Raw genomic sequence first — 19,776 nt, forward strand, 5'->3', positions numbered from 1 at the left:
CATTTCTAATGTCAACATGCATTGGAGACCTCTATGGTGTCATTGGGCACGAGTCATGGTGAGAACTCTTGAAAAAGGTAATTACACATTTAAAGCTTAGAGATAGGCATCTTAAGTGAAGGTAAAGTTTTTATTATGACATCGTGGTATTCATGATCAATGATCTATTGATGTTGGGCCATTACTACGTCACAAAACTATATGTTTAATTGTTTGAATTTTTAAAGACAGTGCTCAGTAAAAGAGAAAGCTTTATTTATATATGAATCTTATTTTTATACAATGTTGTCTCTTTGCATCCTCAAATATGTCTTGGGTTCAGTACTCCATTTCTCACATGACGAGTCGTATAATGTCATCTACGACTATCAAAATTTGGAGAGATAAGGATTTGGGCTCTGGGAATAAAGAACCTAATAGCACATGACAAGTCCTTTGATGTCGTCTGCGATTATTAAAATTTGGAGAGATAAGGATCTGGGCTCCGGGGGGGATAAAGGACCTAATAGCCCTAAAAATATATCTATGAGTTCAGGTATCTAGGCACACACGTATATATCTGGAGCCTATTTATTATCCTTAATCTATATGGAATCACAAATCATGGCTACATAAATATTTTCTCTAAGCATTCTTGCTTAATGGTAGCAAGTGTTGAGAAATGTGGTTCCATTGAGCATAAGGAAGAGATAGGGAGTGAGTTGAGTAAGTAAAAAAAGATATTGTTTGGCAAGAAGCCACGAAGAGGTAGGGAGTGAGTTGAGTAAGTCAAAAAATATAATGTCTAGCAAGAAGCCACATGAGCAAAGCTAAATTATCCCACATTAATGTACAAGCCCAAGGGTGTACCTCCTTATATAAAAGGGGGCCATTTCAAGCAATGATATATGAAGCAAGCGCTCAAGCCTCTTTATGAGTACAAGTCTCAATCTTGTAACCTAATTGTGCTTGATTCTAAGCTTAATTAGTTTAGCAACTAATCATCATGTTTATGCTTGGGTGTTTATCCACCTTAGATTAGCTTAATCATCAGATTAATATAGGATTAGTACTAATCACCATAGCCATGCACATGCACATGATATTCATGATTTTAACATGGTATCAAAGCATTCCCTATCCCCACATCACTAATCTCAACTCACATTAGCTTAATTACTTCACTAATCAACTAATTACCCACTAATCTCAACCTTATATAATCTTTCTCTTTGTGGCCCAAATTTCAAATGCTTGGTGTTGCTCATTCCCTCATCCATTAGCCAATCCCTTTTAGGAGGTTTTTTCAAAACCATAGGCGAATCTATATCTTAGAGTAATTGGTGAAATTTGTGTTATACGACCACATAGAAACGTTTCATCTGCGACTTGTTTTTTAAACCTATTCTCCTTCCGTGCTCAAAATTGAATCAAGCCCTCTTAGTGCTAGTTTAGCAATGCCATGAGCTGGTCACAAACCGAATTTAAGCGCATTTTGTCTATCAATGTGAGCATAGAAAGAAAAAAATCCAATAAGGAAAAATTGCTTTCTTTGCGCCAATTTGAGCATCTGTTCCCAGTCATTACGTTGAGCTTCTACTATTTTAGTAAGTATAGATTTTAAGACCTTGGTTTTTAGATTATTGATGAATATTAGTTAATATGCTCCTATTTGTGGAAGGTTCCTATAGCATTTTACTCTTTTTTTAGATAGAAAATTTTACTTTTTTTAAGGTAAAGAGCTCTCTTGGTAGGTGGAGAACATCTAGAGCTACAAGAAGACCAAAGAGAAGCTAGTGCAGAGCCTCAACCAGTAGAAATTGCATGGAAATACCCAAAGTTCAAAGGAAAGAGCGATGAAGATCCGGATGCCCGTGTCTTCTCATCTGAAACCACATTTTTGGCCACTAGAGCTTTAGTAGGTCCTAGAAGATAGAGTTCTTTGCAATAGAACTAGGTGGTAAATCAACCACCCAATTTTAGTCTCAATAATTTATAGAAATTTGATGAGCTCAAATATGCTTTCCCCTTAAGAGGTTATAGAAGGATAGATAACCACAGTAGTGATGGAGAAGCTACAAAGATTGACTGAAAAGAATAACATCAAATTTGATTACTTATGTCTAGTTTCAAACAAAGAATCTAATCTAAAAAGAGAAATATATATGAAACAAGAGTTAACATTACCTTATAGCCTGTACTTGCTTCTTCATCCCTCCACTTCCAACTTTCATTTTCTCTATGTTGCAAAGTTGCCTTCTTCTTTTACGTGGCCCTAGTGCTATGTCCTTTCTCCTTAAAGCATCAATGTTTTTCTCCAAGTCTTGAATTGTTTCTTTGTTTACCATAAGCTTCTCTGCATACAACCCATTTAGTTTTTTTATTTCAGTGTTCTCTATCTGTAGAAAATCCCTCTGCTAATTTACAACCATCGCTTTTGTTTCCAAGTGTTGGGTATAACCCAACAAACCTTATCTACCATCACCAGTGAAATATAGTAGGTTTGTAATATTGTAAAATGGAGGCGGTGCATTTGTAAATGAATCCTTGAGATACATTGACCCATCGGTCCACAAGTCCAAATGATGCTCTCCATTATTCCTCCTTTGCTCTTTTTGCTCATAACATTAAAAAAAACTCTTATTTTGTTTCTTCAAAGGTTGGTACTCAGATTGTATGTCCACATGAAGATGGTAAGTATCATATGTTCTTTTACATGCACCATTTCTACTACTATTATACTGAGAATTTGAGTGTCTCCATGTGTTGTTGAAGGTGGATTAATTAGAATCCCCAAATTTGGATTATTGTTCTCATTTGCAAAGCTGGTATTTTCTGTCATTATAAAACATATTAAAGAATTGAAACAAGAACTAACTCGATTAGTAAGGACATGTTTTTTAAAGTTTCAGTAGGAAAACCCCCACGGTCGAGATGATGATTAAAGCTTTCCTCAAATCTATTAAATGTATAACTACCTCAAATCTGTGAAATCTTGGTTCTGATAAGTTTTGCGTGTAGCCAACAAAAGAATGCCGCCTCATGATGAAACCTCATTGAAAGAATATGTATATTTGAATATATTTAAACCTACTATTATAATAGTAGGTTTGCGTGTAGCCAACAAAGAATGCAGCCTCATGATGAAACCTCATTGAAAGAATATGTATATTTGAATATATTTAAACCTACTATTACAATAGTAAAAAATGAGCCGAATTGCAAATTTGGATATGTTTTAAACCTTTTTTATTTTCTCTCTATAAGCTGAGTTGGCACTTCTTAAAGGGCTCAAAATTGAGTCCACATTTCTCCCCTAATGCCTCTCTCCTATAGATCTCAGTGGTGCAGTTGCTGGGCTATATTCAGCACTTGACGACCTAGCGCTATGGAGAAGTCGGCTGCTCTGCAGATGTCTGAGCTATTGAGGTACAGCTATGGCTGCAAGTTTACGTTCAGTTCTCTCTCTATCTCTCTCACCTTTGCTGCATCAGTCTGGTCACTAAGGCCCATCAGCTCATGCTACCATGGAAAATCGTCTGTATTCCTGCTCTTGGATGCTGCCGCCGATAGCACCAACACAAGCTCCTCACGAATGTGTGTAGTGATAGTGCTCCCAACTCCAACACGACTGTTGCACCGTATCTAGGTTTGCGCAGTGCTGCATAGGTCTCGGCGTCTCGCGCAATATGCTATCTCTGCTTCCTGACTGGTCATGTGGGTTATTCATGCTTTATTACCCTCATGGCAACGACCGAGTTGCTACAATTTTTTTCTCTCAGTGCTAAGCTACTGAAGACACTTCTGGTCCCACACACTTTCCAACAGCACTGCTGCCTCCCAATATCGACAGCCTGAGGTTACCGATGGCGTGAGCTCTATCTTGCGTGAGGCACCACTTGCTACTCCTATGTTGACTGAAGTGTGGATTTGCTTTTGCTCTCTTGAATCCTATCCACAACTTAGTTGTGTATTGTGTGCTGAGATCACTTGGGATCTCGGGATGACTGTTAATGCAAGGTTAACGGGAGCCTCGTCGACACCATCAACACACTGAAGACCTTGTCCGTAGTGAATAACGAGGAGTCGTCATCAACAAGAGCCAACAAGCTTCGAGAAGGGCCAGGACAACGGGCACGGACACTTGCAGTGGACAAGGAGTGGCCATGGACATCAAGAAGAATGCCTCGGCCGCCCAAACCAAGCAATGTCCACCCAAAGCGGAACTTAGGATGCTGGCAGAGCACTAGAGTCTTAAGAGCACATACACTTCACGGGGATGGCACGGCCAGCCTAGATGCCAGCATCCTATGCACATAATGATTAAGTTTATGAAACAATCTCATTTGGCCTTAGTCTTGAGTTGGGCGCTAACTTATTAATAAGTGTGAATGTCCGTCGTCAATAAGTGGCATGTATATAAGTCATTTTAGCGAATGAGAAAAGGTGGGTCTAGTTTTGTGTCCATGCTCTTATTTTCTCGTGCTTTTGCTCTCTACTCCATGCCCTTGCCTACTCTTCGTGGTTCTCTCGTGTGTGTACCCTGTGAGAGGTGTTAGTGTGAGTACGTGGCGGGAGTGGTGACGTCTTGTGTGTGGAGCTGGGACGACTGGAGTAAAGAGGGGCTAGCTCATCTTGGAGGTCTCCACGGTGACAGTGGAGGAGAGGTCTTTACTAGTGCAAGCTGCCACATCGGATGTTGCGACTCAATGAGGATGTAGGTGAGTTGTTAGATCTCCACCACACAGAAAGGTACGATCATGGCCATCTCTCTCTAGTTTTTCTCAAGATTGGTAGGTGCGGTCCTTCGCTTTCCATTGGCACCATTTCCGGGGAGACGGTGACTTGCCTTTGCGGTCGTATTGGCCACTAAGTAGGGCTTGTTTTGATTTTCCCTGTGGTGAAAGATCCACAGGCTGGGGAGAAAAGAGGTTTAGGGAAGGTTAGAAGGAGAAAAGGTGGATTTGTGTTGATTTGGATTTGCATTTTTGGTTGTGAGATTAAGGATTAGATTAGGGGAATATTGACATAACAAGGTTCCTGCTTGTTTTGCTTGATTGTGAGATATTGTGTGTGATTTGGTTTGATAGATTGCCTAATATTTAGATTTCTGTTGAATGTTTTGTGTGCTTTGATTTTGATTTGTGTGCTTCACTATTGAATGGATTGTTTGCATGTTAGGGATTAAGAGAGTCATTAGGGCTCCATTAGGAAGCATGGATTTTGGATTTTTTGTTTGCATTGTATGCGCGTTCGATTAGTTAAAATTTGCATTAGTCTTAACTTTGCATTATCCTTAGCACTAATCCTAGCTATTAGAATAGCTTAACCTTATCCTTTTGAGTAGTTTAACGGTTTAGGTTCTCTGTAAGGGGAAGAGAGAAATAAAGAGAAAGGAAATGGTGAACGCAACGTGAGGAGCTCATGATTTTGGCAGAGATAAGAGATTGGAGAATGAGGGAAGCGTGGAAATATATTTTTTGATTAATTTCTTATTAATCTATTTTTATTTGCCCTCTAATCAACGCTTAAAATCAGGCTTAATGGGATGTTGAGCTTTTAAGCTTCGCTTTGCCATTCGTTGAGTGATTCACAACTAAATAAGAGCGCTATCTAGAGCCGAATTGGCAGCAATTGAAAGCTGTTAATCTTGTTGTTAATCCTCTGTGAATTTACGTACTTTGAGCCTTTGCTAATTCTTGCCATTAATTGCCGCACTAATCCTCCTAAAGTGGCGGTGTGTAGTCGCTTAACATCCGGTTGCTATGAGGCGGTGGAAATTGTGGGCCTATGATCAAGACGAGCTCTCTGCTGTTGACGCCACTTGGGCGGCCTCTAGCCGTATAAGCATTGAGCTCTAGCACACATAGATGCTCCTCGTCAGCCTGCTGTCGGTGAGGGTATTCTCTCATTTAGTGATGGCACCGAGCATGCAGGAGCAAGCTAGCAGCTGGGCAGCCATGCTGCAGGTGGTGGCATTGGTGGTAATATTGGTATGCAACAGTTCCCTTGTGTCACCGGTTGTCTCTTCGACTATTGAGGCTACGCAAACCTGACTGCTCCACACCACCACCCTGATCGTGGCTATAATTTCGGCCTAATCAGGTGTGATTACTATATAGGGATGAGGATGGTCGGTTGATAGAGTCCACGAAGGCTGTCGTCCAGCACTCACGCCATCACCCAGTCTGAGAGGCTTGCCACGTACGATCAGTTGGAGCCACGTCTGACCAGCTAGCCATGTAGGCATCGGCTAGCCATGGTGGATTAGATCGGCTGGTGACACGTTGGATCACAATGACAAGCAGGGTGGGGTTGCCACACAAGATGGGCGTGGACAAGTAGGTTTTGGTTGACACGCAGGATGGGGTTGCCATGCAAGATAGGCTTGGACACGTAGGATTAGCTTGCCACGTGTTTGGCCATTGCCCATGTTAGCACTTTCATCCCCAATTTCTGCCCTTTATGGTGCCCAATTTGGTCCCCTTTTGTATGGCCCTTGCTTGTGCGCTGGCCACCCTTTTTTTACTATTTTTCTGGGATTTTTCCCAGCCATTTTGGCATTTTTTCAGTCGGCCATGTCCAACAGCTCCAGTCGGCATGTTTATGAGCTCCAGTCGGCCAGCACTTCCCCACTATAAATAGTGGGTGCTGGCCTCTCATTTCTCATTCAGTCTTGTACATATTTGCTCCCTCACTTATGAGACTAACACTGTCTCTTGCTTGGGACTGTTTTGGTTCAGTATATTCAGCATAGTTTGCTCCATATCTCTCTCTCTCTCTCTTGCACTCTCTGTTCAGCACATTCTAGTGCCACTCTGCTTCCACTTTGTGCACTCTTTCATGGTATCATTGCTCCCGGTTTAGCAACCTTTCTACTGCCCCACATTCAGCCCTGTTTTCAGCACCTTCTTCTCTGCGTTTTTCTTCCAGATCCATAGCTTTTGCTGCTGCGTTTTCTGGACAGCACTCTGCTGGTCGTTTTTTCTTGAGATTGGCTTCACTGATTTAGCCGTCTGGCTCTTGTTGATCAGCGTTTCATTGCCCACTTGGAGATTGGACTGCAGGCGGCCTATTTTCTACATGACAGCACTTGTTCACTGTTGCGTTTTCCTCTCCAGTGGTCCTTTCCCTTTGCAGAGGGGGCTTGTGGTGTTGCAGGCTTTGGTGGCACTCTTGGTACCTATGGAGGACACATTTTTCTTCAGAGTTTGTGCATTTCTTGAGATTGAGCCCAAGCTTTTGTGATGGCTGCTCCCACTTCTCTTTATATGTTTGCTGAGTCTGCTAAGTTGGATGGTTCCAACTACACCCTATGGAAGGTGAAGGTGAAATCGGCCTTGTGTGGCGTGGATCTCTGGGATTGGCTTGTTACACCGGCCAATGCCACCCCTCCCACCCTTGCTTCCGGTGGTGTGACTCAGGCACAGATTGATATTTGGCAGTCGAATGATCGACGTGTTTTCTCCTGCCTGATGTTGAGCTGTCAGGATGTTGTTCTCTCTCATGTGCATACAACAGATGTTGCACATGAAGTTTGGAAGGCTTTTGCAGATCTCTATGAGATTAAGTCTCCGGGTCGGATTTTGGCATTGGAAAAGCAACTTATGAACCTATCAGTTTCCGCGTTTCCAAATCTGCTTTCATCTCGAAGATGAAAGATCTCCGGGACGAGCTTGTTGTTTGTGGCAAGGACATCTCCACAGAGGATATGGCTATTCGACTGCCCTCCAAACTTCCAGAGAGGTTTGATGCATACTTTCAGTCTCTGGTTTCTTCTCCTCGTCTTGTTCTAGTTACTTGGGAGGAAGTTCTCCCCTCCATTATGCAGATTGAGTCTCGCTTTGAGGAGCGGACTGGCACCTCTGGTGGTCGTGATGGAGCTTTGGCAGCACGAGAAGGGAAGACTCAACAAAAGAAAGGTAAAGGGGGTTCTGACAAGAACTCCAAGGATTCCGATAAGGATAAAGACAACAAATCTTCAAAGAATAAGGACATTGAATGTCATTATTGTGGCAAGAAGGGTCACAAATCACCCCAACGTCACAAGAAGAAGCGTGATGAAGCAGCAAAGAACTCTTCCTCAATGGCGGTGTCTCAACCCAAGAAGGATGATGGAATTCTTCTCTTAGCAGGTACTCAGCGTATACTTGCTCTTGTGACTTCTCAGTCACGGTCTTGGATTGTTGATAGCGGTGCTACTGCTCATATGACACCCCATCGAGATTGGTTCGAGGACTTCACTGCCACATCAGGCGAGATCACTTTGGGTGATTCTTCTTTTGTGCCAGTGCATGGTCATGGCACTATCTCCATCTTCCGTTCTGATGAGGACAAGAGATACTTCTCTGACGTTCTGTATATTCCACATTTGGCTTTTAACCTTTTGTCAGTGAGTGCTCTTACAGCTCAGGGTGCGGAGGTGATCTTTTCTCGTTATGAGATTACCATTCGTGATAAGGCGACTGGTAGCATCTTGGCTCAGGGAGTCCAAGATAGTGGCCTCTACAAATTGACCGTTCTGCTTTCTTCTGGTGCTTCTTCTGCTCTTTGGTATGCTCGGTTTGGCCATTTGAGCTATCAGCTTCTGCAGTGAGCTTCGAAGGATGGGTTGGTTGATGGATTACCGACCATCAAGGCTCCGTCTTCTGCTTGTTCCTCTTGTTTACAGGGGAAGCAGCACCGAGCCGCCTTTCCGAAAGAGGCGACACACAGATCTTCGACATCACTCGCTCTCATTCATGCAGACTTATGTGTGGTCCTATGAGTATCGCGTCTTTGAGTAAGGCGTTGTACATGCTCGTGATGGTGGATGATTTTACCATATATACTTGGATTTTCTTTTTGAAGACCAAGGATGAGACTTTTTATCACTTCTGTGATTGGATAACCGAGGTGGAACAAGAGACCGGTCACTCGATCAAGGCTCTCAGGACTTTTTATCACTTCTGTGATTGGATAACCGAGGTGGAACAAGAGACCGGTCACTCGATCAAGGCTCTCAGGACCGATGGAGGGGGTGAGTTCACATCCCAAGAGTTTTAGCAATATTGCAAGACACATGGCATTCGGAGATAGCTTACTACAGCATATACTCCATTAGAGAATGGAGTTGCCGAGAGGAAGAACAGGACCATTATGGAGATGGCCCGTGCTATGCTTGAGCATTCTTCATTACCTCGACGTTTTTGGGCTGAGGCGGCTTCCACTGCTGTCTACATGGTATCATCGCTCCCGGTTTCCCGGTTCAGCGCTTGTTGATTAGCGTTTCATTGCCCACTTGGAGATTGGACTACAGCGGCCTGTTTTCTATAGGACAGCACTTGTTCACTACTGCGTTTTCCTCTCCAGTGGTCCTTTCCCTTTGCAGAGGGGGCTTGTGGTGTTGCAAGCTTTGGTGGCACTCTTGGTACCTGTGGAGGACACCTTTTTTTCTTCAAAGTTTGTGCATTTCTTGAGATTGAGTCCAAGCTTTTGTGATGGCTGCTCCCACTTCTCTTCATATGTTTATTGAGTCTGCCAAGTTGGATGGTTCCAACTACACCCTATGGAAGGTGAAGGTGAAATCGGCCTTGCGTGGCGTGGATCTCTCGGATTGGCTTGTTACACCAGTCAATGCCACCCCTCCCACCCTTGCTTCCGGTGGTGTGACTCAGGCGCAGATTGATATTTGGCAGTCAAATGATCGACGTGTTTTCTCCTTCCTGATGTTGAACTGTCAGGATGCTATCCTCTCTCATGTGCGTACAGCAGATGCTGCACCAGATGCTGCACATGAAGTTTGGAAGGCTTTTGCAGATCTCTATGAGATTAAGTCTCTGGGTCGGATTTTGGCATTGGAAAAGCAACTTATGAACTTATCAGTTTCCACGTTTCCATCTTTATATGCTTTCATCTCGAAGATGAAAGATATTCGGGACGAGCTTGCTGTTTGTGGCAAGGACATCTCCACAGAGGATATGGCTATTCGACTTCTCTCCAAACTTCCAGAGAGGTTTGATGCATACTTTCAGTCTCTGGTTTCTTCTCCTCGTCCTGTTCCAGTTACTTGGGAGGAAGTTCTCTCCTCCATTATGCAGATTGAGTCTCGCTTTGAGGAGCAGGCTGGCACCTCTGGTGGTCCTGATGGAGCTTTGGCAACACGAGATAAAGGGAAGACTCAACAAAAGAAAGGTAAAGGGTGTTCTGACAAGAACTCCAAGGATTCCGATAAGGATAAAGACAACAAATCTTCAAAGAATAAGGACATTGAATGTCATTATTGTGGCAAGAAGGGTCATAAATTGCCCCAATGTCACAAGAAGAAGCGTGATGAAGCAGCAAAGAACTCTTCCTCAATGGCGGTGTCTCAACCCAAGAAGGACGATGGAATTCTTCTCTTAGCAGGTACTCGACGTATACTTGCTCTTGTGACTTCTCAGTCACGGTCTTGGATTGTTGATAGCGGTGCTACTGCTCATATGACACCCCATCGAGATTAGTTTGAGGACTTCACTGCCAGATCAGGCGAGATCACTGTGGGTGATTCTTCTTCTGTGCCAATGCATGGTCATGGCACTATCCCCATCTTCCGTTCTGACGAGGACAAGAGGTACTTCTCTAACGTTATGTATATTCCAGATTTGGCTTTTAACCTTTTGTCAGTGAGTGCTCTTACAGCTCAGGGTGCGGAGGTGATCTTTTCTCGTTATGAGATTACCATTCGTGATAAGGCGACTGGTAACATCTTGGCTCAGGGAGTCCAAGATAGTGGCCTCTACAAATTGACCGTTTTGCTTTCTTCTGGTGCTTCTTCTGCTCTTTGGCATGCTCGGTTTGGCCATTTGAGTTATCAGCTTCTGCAGCGAGCTTCGAAGGATGGGTTGGTTGATGGATTACCGACCATCAAGGCTCCGTCTTCTGCTTGTTCCTCTTTTTTACAGGGGAAGCAACACCGAGCCGCCTTTCCGAAAGAGGCGACACACAGATCTTCGACATCACTTGCTCTCATTCATGCAGACTTCTGTGGTCCTATGAGTACAGTGTCTTTGAGTAAGGCATTGTACATGCTCGTGATGGTGGATGATTTTACCAGATGTACTTGGGTTTTCTTTCTGAAGACCAAGGATGAGACTTTTCATCACTTTTGTGATTGGAAAGCCGAGGTGGAAAAAGAGACCGGTCACTCGGTCAAGGCTCTCAGGACTGATGGAGGGGGTGAGTTCACATCCCAGGAGTTTCAGCAATATTGCAAGACACATGGCATTCAGAGATCGCTTACTACAGCATATACTCCATCACAGAATGGAGTTGCCGAGAGGAAGAACAGGACCATTATGGAGATGGCCCGTGCTATGCTTGAGCATTCTTCATTACCTCGACGTTTCTGGGTTGAGGCGGCTTCCACTGCTGTCTACATTCAGAATAGGTCTCCTACTGCTGCTCTCCCGACAAAACTCCATATGAGGCTTTCCATGATGGTGAGAAGCCATCCGTTGTTCATTTTCGGATATTTGGATGTTCATGTGCCGAAGGAGCACCGCTCCAAGTTGGACTCGAAGTCTCAGCGCATGACTTTTCTGGGATACAGCACTGTGTCCAAGGCATATCGTCTTTATGATCCTCGGGTCGGTAAAGTTGTTGTGAGCCGTGATGTGGTGTTCTACGAGACTCCTACATCTTCAGAGGGGGTGGTGACCTTTTTCTTCCTGCAGCTCCTCCTCCTCCTCCTCCTCCTCCTTCTCCTGCTTCCGCTGTTACTGTTACACCTCCAGCTGAGGATTCTCAGCCAGATGATGATGACCCTACTCCTCCTCCGACGAGTTCGAGCAGATCTGTACCTGGTTGGTATTATCAGACAGTTCATGACTTTGGGTTACGTGAGCTTCCTTCTGCTCCTCCGCCTGGTGTTCTTCGGCATTTTTCCAGAGTTACAGGGAAACAAATTTATGAGGGCAACATGTTTGTTAATTATGCTCTTATGTTTACAATCATTAATGGTCCTTCTGATCCCACTTCTGTAGACGAGGCTCTTTCACATGAGTCTTGGCGTCATGCTATGCAAACAGAGCTGGATGCTATCGAACAGAATGGCACTTGGATTTTGGTGCCTCGGCCTCTGCAGCGTTAGGTGATTGGTGTGCGTTGGATTTTCAAATCAAAGTTTCGAGCTGATGGCAGCTTGGACAAGCACAAGGCGAGGTTAGTTGCCAAGGGTTATGCTCAGCGCCCTGGTGTTGACTTCGATGAGACCTTCGCTCTGACAGCCCGGATGACTACCATTCGCACCGTTCTTGCACTTGCAGGACATCATAGATGGCCCGTTTTCCAGATGGACGTTAAGTCGGCTTTCTTGAATGGAGAGCTTACACAGGAGGTTTATATTGATCAGCCACCAGGATTTGTTGTTCCGGGCAAACAGGATCATGTGTACCGGCTGAAGAAGGCTTTATATGGTCTAAAGCACGCTCTGCGGGCTTGGTACCAGCGGATTGATGAGTTCTTTTAGAAGCTCGGCCTGTGCCGTTCTCATTCAGATTCGAACCTTTATATCCTCCTTGAGAGGGGGTTGATTGTTATCATTGTGGTCTATGTTGATGACCTCATCTTTACAGGTTCTTATTCTGTGCGGATCCATTCTGGTATGGATGCTTTGGAGACAGAGTTTGAGATGACGGATCTGGGCCTCTTACATTATTTTCTTGGCTTTGAGATTTGGCAGACCTCGAAGGGCATTTTCTTCTCTTAGCAGAGTACACTTGGGAGATTCTTGACAGATTTCAGATGATTGGGTGCAAAAAACCAGTATCTTCTCCTATGGATATTAGTGAGAAGCTTTCTTCACTTGATGCTTCTCCAGGGACTGATCAGGGACAGTATCAGGTTCTCGTTGGTTGTTTGGTATGGTTGACCAACCCCCGATTGGACATATGCTTCGCAGTCAGTTTATTGAGTTCCTTCTCATCCAAACCCCGTCAGTAGCATTGGCGGTGTGCTCTCAGAGTTCTTCGGTACTTGCGTGGCACTCTGCATTTTGGCATCTTTAATGGCCAAGGACGCACTCTTGTTGGATGGTCTGACTCAGACTGGGCTAGAGATCCAGATACTCTGCGTTCGACCACTGGTTGTGTTTTTTCACTTGGGTTTGGAGCCATTTCGTGGAGCAGTAAAAAGCAGCCTACTGTGGCGCTTTCCTCTATCGAGGCGGAGTACCGTGCAGTTTGTTATGCTGCATGTGAGGCGATATGGTTGCGGAGATTATTGGAGGAGCTCAGCTGTCTTCCTATCGGATCTACTTTTCTTTGGTGTGACAGTCAGAGTTGCATCGCCATCGCCAAGAACCCTGTGTTTCATGCTCGTATGAAACACATTGAGATTCAGTATCACTATGTTCGTGAACGGGTTCTTGCTAGAGATTTGCATTCGGAGTATTGTCCTTCCACGGAGAATGCTGCAGATTTGTTCACCAAGCCGGTTTCTGAGGCTTCCTTGGCTCCTCATCTTCGGATTCTCAGAGTTTGTTCAGCATCTAGCGCTGAGAGGGGGTGTTAGCACTTTCATCCAGTTTCTGCCCTTTATGGTGCCCATTTGGTCCCCTTTTGTATGGCTCTTGCTTGTGGGTTGGCCACCCCTTTTTTACTATTTTTTTGGGATTTTTTCCCAACCATTCTGGCATTTTTCCAGTCGGCCATGTCCAATAGCTCCAGTCGGCTTGTTTATGAGCTCCAGTCGGCCAGCACTTCTCCACTATAAATAGTGGGTGCTGGCCTCTCATTTCTCATTCAGTCTTGTACATATTTGCTTCCTCACTTATGAGACTAACACTGTCTCTTGCTTGGGACTGTTTTGGTTCAGTATATTCATCATAGTTTGCTCCATATCTCTCTCTCTCTTGCACTCTGTTCAGCACATTCTAGTGCCACTCTGTGCACTCTTTCATGGTATCATCGCTCCCGGTTTAGCAACCTTTTTGCTGCCCCAGATTCAGCCCTGTTTTCAGCACCTTCTCCTCTACGTTTTCTTCCAGATCCATAGCTTTTGCTGCTGCGTTTTTTGGACAGCACTCTGCTGGTCGTTTTTTCTTGAGATTGGCTTCACGGATTCAGCCGTCTGGCTCTTGTTGATCAGCGTTTCATTGCCCACTTGGAGATTAGATTGCAGGCGGCCTGTATTCTACAGGACAGCACTTGTTCACTCTTGCGTTTTCCTCTCCAGTGGTCCTTTCCCTTTGTAGAGGGGGCTTGTGGTGTTGCAGGCTTTGGTGGCACTCTTGGTACATGTGGAGGACACCTTTTTTTCTTCAGAGTTTTTGCATTTCTTTAGATTGAGCCCAAGCTTTTGTGATGGCTGCTCCCAAGCCATCATAACTGCAATGTGATTGTGCTTCGTGCTTTGCCATCCATGAGCTAGCCCAGTCACCCATCAGATCACCTAGTCAGCATTAGCTTACCGCATCAGCATTGGCTTGCCACCTCATCAATGCATTGCCATGTGACCAAGCCGTTGCCACCTCATCAATGCGTTGCGACATCACCAAGCCATTGCCAATTCTTCATAGACGACTTTGGTAATCTCTATTACCCCCAGGGACACAAGCGGAGATGAACCCCCGAGAAGGAGAGGTAGACCCTCTCCTCGAGCAAAGATTGACCTCACTCCAAGAGGAAGCCTCTGTCTCTCAGCCTACACACATAAATTATACCCAAACTATTCCCATACCACCTCCAATGGATATGAGATTTAGACCCCATGACTTCTTTGAGAAAATGGACCCTCATTTTCCCTACCCTCAGATGACTTATCCTACAACGGAGTATATGATGCAAAGAACACCTCTGAGGTCTGTCCAACCTAGCTTGTTGTCAATGGTTTATCTGGGCCACTTAGGACAACCATAGAGGGAACCTCAAGTCCTATCCTCCATTCATGAGGACCCTAGCTCATCCGTGAGCAAGTCTATAGATCCTCTGAGTTATCTAAGACAACTGACCTGTGAAAATGCCACATGTTCAGTCCATAGGTCAACCCTTAGCCAGTCAGTGGGGTTTGTAGAGACTATACCACCTCCAAGAGCAACAATAGTACCCACGCATGGCTATGGACCTTCCATTCCTCTAGAACATCAATATGTGCCACCTTGAGCTCCTCTAGCTCCACCAATAGCTCCTGTGTTGCCTCTAGGGATTTCCCTAGAGATGTTAGCCTTTGCGGAGGCCTTGGGCAGAGGAATGCAGTCCGGTGAATTAACAACTCCTCTGAGGGGAGTAAGAGAGCAATCACGGTCTAAAGTCCATCAGATTCAAAGGATTATGAGCAAATATGATGCTTGGGGGGGTCACTGTACTAAAACCTACTATACCACGTGCGTTCAAAGGGTATTTTTAAAATCCCTTATCTGTGAATTTTGATTGCTTAAAACACCCCCTTTTCCTATTGCTTAAGAGAGGCCTAGTCAGCCAAGGTTGATCGCACTCTTCCTTAGTGGCCTATATGACAAAAAGTTGAACAACTACCTATACATGCAATGGAAAGCTATGTTCAATGAGTGTTGCTTGGACACCATAGACTTCGATGATAACATGAAAGGGACGCCTGGGTCTGTGGAAGACGATCTCCATTCAAACGCATCATCCATAATATCTAGTAGATCTCCTATCAAGGATGGTGCAAGTACGATGGATGACATCACGGATGAGGTAATAAAACGCATGGAAGCCAAGTGGAGAGTCTCTTCGAAAGAGCCTCGAAAAGTGTGCTCTCATTGTGGCGGGTGACCACACAGTTGAAGTGTGCTTGTATGCACGAGGACAACACATGCCTTGGTGTGGGTACTGCAGAAGATATATGACTCATGACACACGAGTGTGTCGCTACAATCCTACCAAGAGGATTGTACACCCCCTTGCCTTACCTGTAGCTCATCCACCATTGGCATTGCCTACCTCTTTAAGAGCAAGAAGTGGAATCCCAATAGGAACCACAAACACACCTCACGTGCATGCAGTCAAACATATGAGACTTCTTGAAACACTGTTGCGGACAAAATAGGTAATATTTCTTAAAAACGAGAAACATTTGGCATCTTTCAAAGATTCCATAAAAAAAGTTTAATTCTTTACCTTTTTTAAAAAAGTGGTCTACGCATGCGTATAACACTGTGTCAAAAAACAATAATATTTTGGACACTTTATACGTTTCTTACAAAAATTGACATGAAAAAAAAGACTTCGTTTTGCTTACTTTTTGAGATTATAATTGAAAATCTAACAATAAGTTTTCAAAAAACATGCCAAAATAGAGACAATGTTCATTATTTTCATCTTCAATCCATTAAAAAAATGATACAACTGTAAAAAGAAGCTATTTTCTAAACATATAACTTATGGCATAGGTATGGTTCCTCATAATCATTACTACACCATCATTAGTTGATGTGCCTTTTCCTGAGAAGGTAGACGAGGCATCTTTTTCTTCTATGTGTACACTTGAAGCTTAGACTCCTTGGGTTATCTGCTATGTTAGCATGATTGAGGATGTGCTACAGAGTGCTACTATAAAAAACTATTTGTATAATTATATTATAAAAGCGTTATCTTGATACAATTATTATCTTAATTATGAAATCTTATTTTGGCTCTTGATTAGAGTAGTATTAAAATTCATTTTGAAGCTCTGAAGTATCACAATTTTTAATTGATAATATATACTTTTTAAAAAAGAGTTCCCTAAGTACATATGAATTTTAAAATATCATGAATAAGCTATTTAAAAGTTGTCTAGTTTTAAAAAATAATTTCATACTCATTTTTAAAGAAGACGTGTCTTTGATGTGACAAAAAAGGGTTAAATGGTAATTTTAGTTATTAAATGAGTTTAGAAAGTATGAAAAAGCTCTCTTTAAGAAACAAAAGTTTATACTTTCCAAAGTACTTTTTTGTAAAATATCAAGCAAGGACTTAGGTTCGAATCCTACTGGTTACTATACATAGTAAGAAAGTTTTAGCTACAACATTTACGACGAACTTAATATTGAGTAAGAACTTCTCAACTAAGAGTTGATGTTTTTCATCAACTTCATCAACTTGATACAAAACATCAACTTTTACGAAAATTTGATATTTTGTATCAAGTTGATGTAAAATATTTTGCATCAAGTTGATGTAAAATATTAACTTTATATTCAAAACATTAACTTTCTATGCAAAAAGATCAACTTTTTTACAATACTTGATGTTTTGTATCAACATTATGGAAAACATCAACTTCTCACAAAACTTGATGTTTTACATAAACTTTGATGCAAAACATCAAGTTTTATGAAAAAGTTGATGTTTTGCATCAAATCGATGTAAAACATCAACTTTTTCATAAAACTTAATGTTTTGCATCAACTCGGTGCAAAACATCAAGATTTTCACACAGCTTGATATTTTGCATCGAGTCGATGCAAAACATCAACTTATCCACACAACTCGATATTTTACAATCAAAGTTGATGCAAAACATTAACTTTTTCATACAACGCGATGTTTTACATCAAAGTTGATGCAAAACATCAACTCTACCACAAAACTTGATGTTTTGCATGAAGTTTCAGATGCTCCGGAGAAGAAAGTTAGCGTACTAGAGGTCGACTTTCACAAACTACTTGTTTTAGCGATTCTGTTCATAGAGGCATACTCAGACGACCTATTCCACATATTTTGAGTACCAACATGACTATGTTTCGATGCGATGTACAGACGTCACGTCTGCACATCACATCGAAACATAGTCATGTTGGTACTCAAAATTTATGGAATATTTGGATATAACTTTTACATGTGATGTGAGAAACTTATAAAATCAATCAATTTGAAATCAACAAATATTAAGGAAATTTTGGAGTGTCTTCTTGAATGAATCCTATCTCATTTTAAAACTTGTTTACCAAAAAATCACAAAAGTGACTTAAATTTTTTCTTGCAGGCTCAACTTCAAACGGTTGAAATAGTAGTCAGCTTTTATTCAATGGACATCGTACCCATATGGATGGATTCCATACATCTTGAAGTATTTTTCATAGAATTTGTGGCATACTTAAAAATTCCTTCACAAAGTTATGGACAAAATACTTCACTCAAACACTTTTTTCAATAAACCACTTTACACGTAACTCTCAAAAAATAAACATTTTTAAGCTATTTTTATTTTTAATATTTTTTTCAACTAGGTGCATTGCATATGTACATGTGCTAGATGAAGTGAGAACTAAGTTGGATCCTAAGGTAGAAAAGTGCATCTTTATTAGGTAATCCCTTTAGTAGAAAGGGTATATGACATATGTGGAATGCAAAAAGCAAGCGGGTGGTTGCAAGATGAGGTTATCTAGTTTCATGTAGTGGGCATCCTTGGCTTTAGCCTGAAAACAGGCATTTTTTCAAGAAGAATAGCCAGTCTCTCCTAGTTAGCCAAGGAGTTTCACTTCTTCAAGGTCTTCTTATGAAACATCATATGCAAAGTTGGGCACCTAAAACTATAATCTAATTGAATATCCAATAATTACAAATCCCCTCTTCTTTGGGAACCAAAAATGTATATAGGCCTTGTTAGAGGTTTAGACAAGTATACTGAATGTGAGTAAATTGCCTATAACTTTTACATTATTTTTCATATGATGTTCCCACTTTGCATATCACAAGTGAAAATAACATAGAGCTTAACTTAATTTATCGAGTAATTTTTGACGTGTTTTACTATTTTATATATTATTTAAAAGGTATTAGAATTATTTAAAAAACATACTATTTTGTCCTTCCACCACATCTACCATTTAAAATGCTCAAATTGTATGGAACTAGTGATGGATTAGATTGGGGAAGATTAGTAGAATGTGGGTGTATAAGGTAAAATTACAAATCTAATGGTTGGATTTTTGTAGATTTACTTTGGAAAATTTGTTATGACTGTTAGAGGTCCATTAAATCAATTGTAATTTAATTCTAAAAAATAAAATATTGAACCTTTCAATCTAAAAACCTCTAGGGATCAATATCCTTGTTGCCATGAATTTATTAAAAAAAATTGGCTTAATTTGACTATGGGAAGGTCCATTTTCAATCCTCCCAAGTGAAAATTCCCATATTGTGTCCACTCTCCCCTTTTCAAGTCTAAAACCAATCCTAATTAGGTTTGGAATTCTAGGCTTGGTAAACTTCAAAGCCTAGATATCATTCCATGTGTGAGACTTGGGTAGACACAAATCTTATATATGCATGCCACTTTATGTCCACATCAACTTCGAGAGGATCCACATAAGCAGCTTGCCACCTCACCTTGCCACCTCCTCCCTTCATGTCAACATGGTCAACCTAGTTGACTCCCCACCTCATCATCCTAGTCATCATCATTAATGCCACAACTTCTTGCCACCTTTGCATGCCACCTCACACTTGGTGACATAGCATGCCATATCATGGAATTGCCACATCAGCCATAATAGTGTAACATGTCAAGAGAATGTCACGTGTCATGCATGCATGTGACACGTGGCACCTCCTTCTCACCTTCCATTTTATTTTAAAAATATATTTTTCAAAAAGTTAATTTAGTAATTTAGAGAAATAAAATATAGAATTATAAATAATAAAATATATATAACTTATTAATATAGAAGAATTTAAAATCACTAAGTTTAAAGGATTATATTTTAAAATTAGATCAATAATATTATTTTTAAAGTTCATGTTATTCAATTTAAAAAAATAAAATTTTAAATTTAATATTTCTTGAAAATATTTTGTGTAGGATAAACCTTTGAATAAAATTTTAAAAAAATAC

Source organism: Cibotium barometz, chromosome 6 (genome assembly GCF_041138505.1).
Source record: "Cibotium barometz isolate CiBa-2024 chromosome 6, ASM4113850v1, whole genome shotgun sequence".
Classification (NCBI taxonomy): domain Eukaryota; kingdom Viridiplantae; phylum Streptophyta; class Polypodiopsida; order Cyatheales; family Cibotiaceae; genus Cibotium; species Cibotium barometz.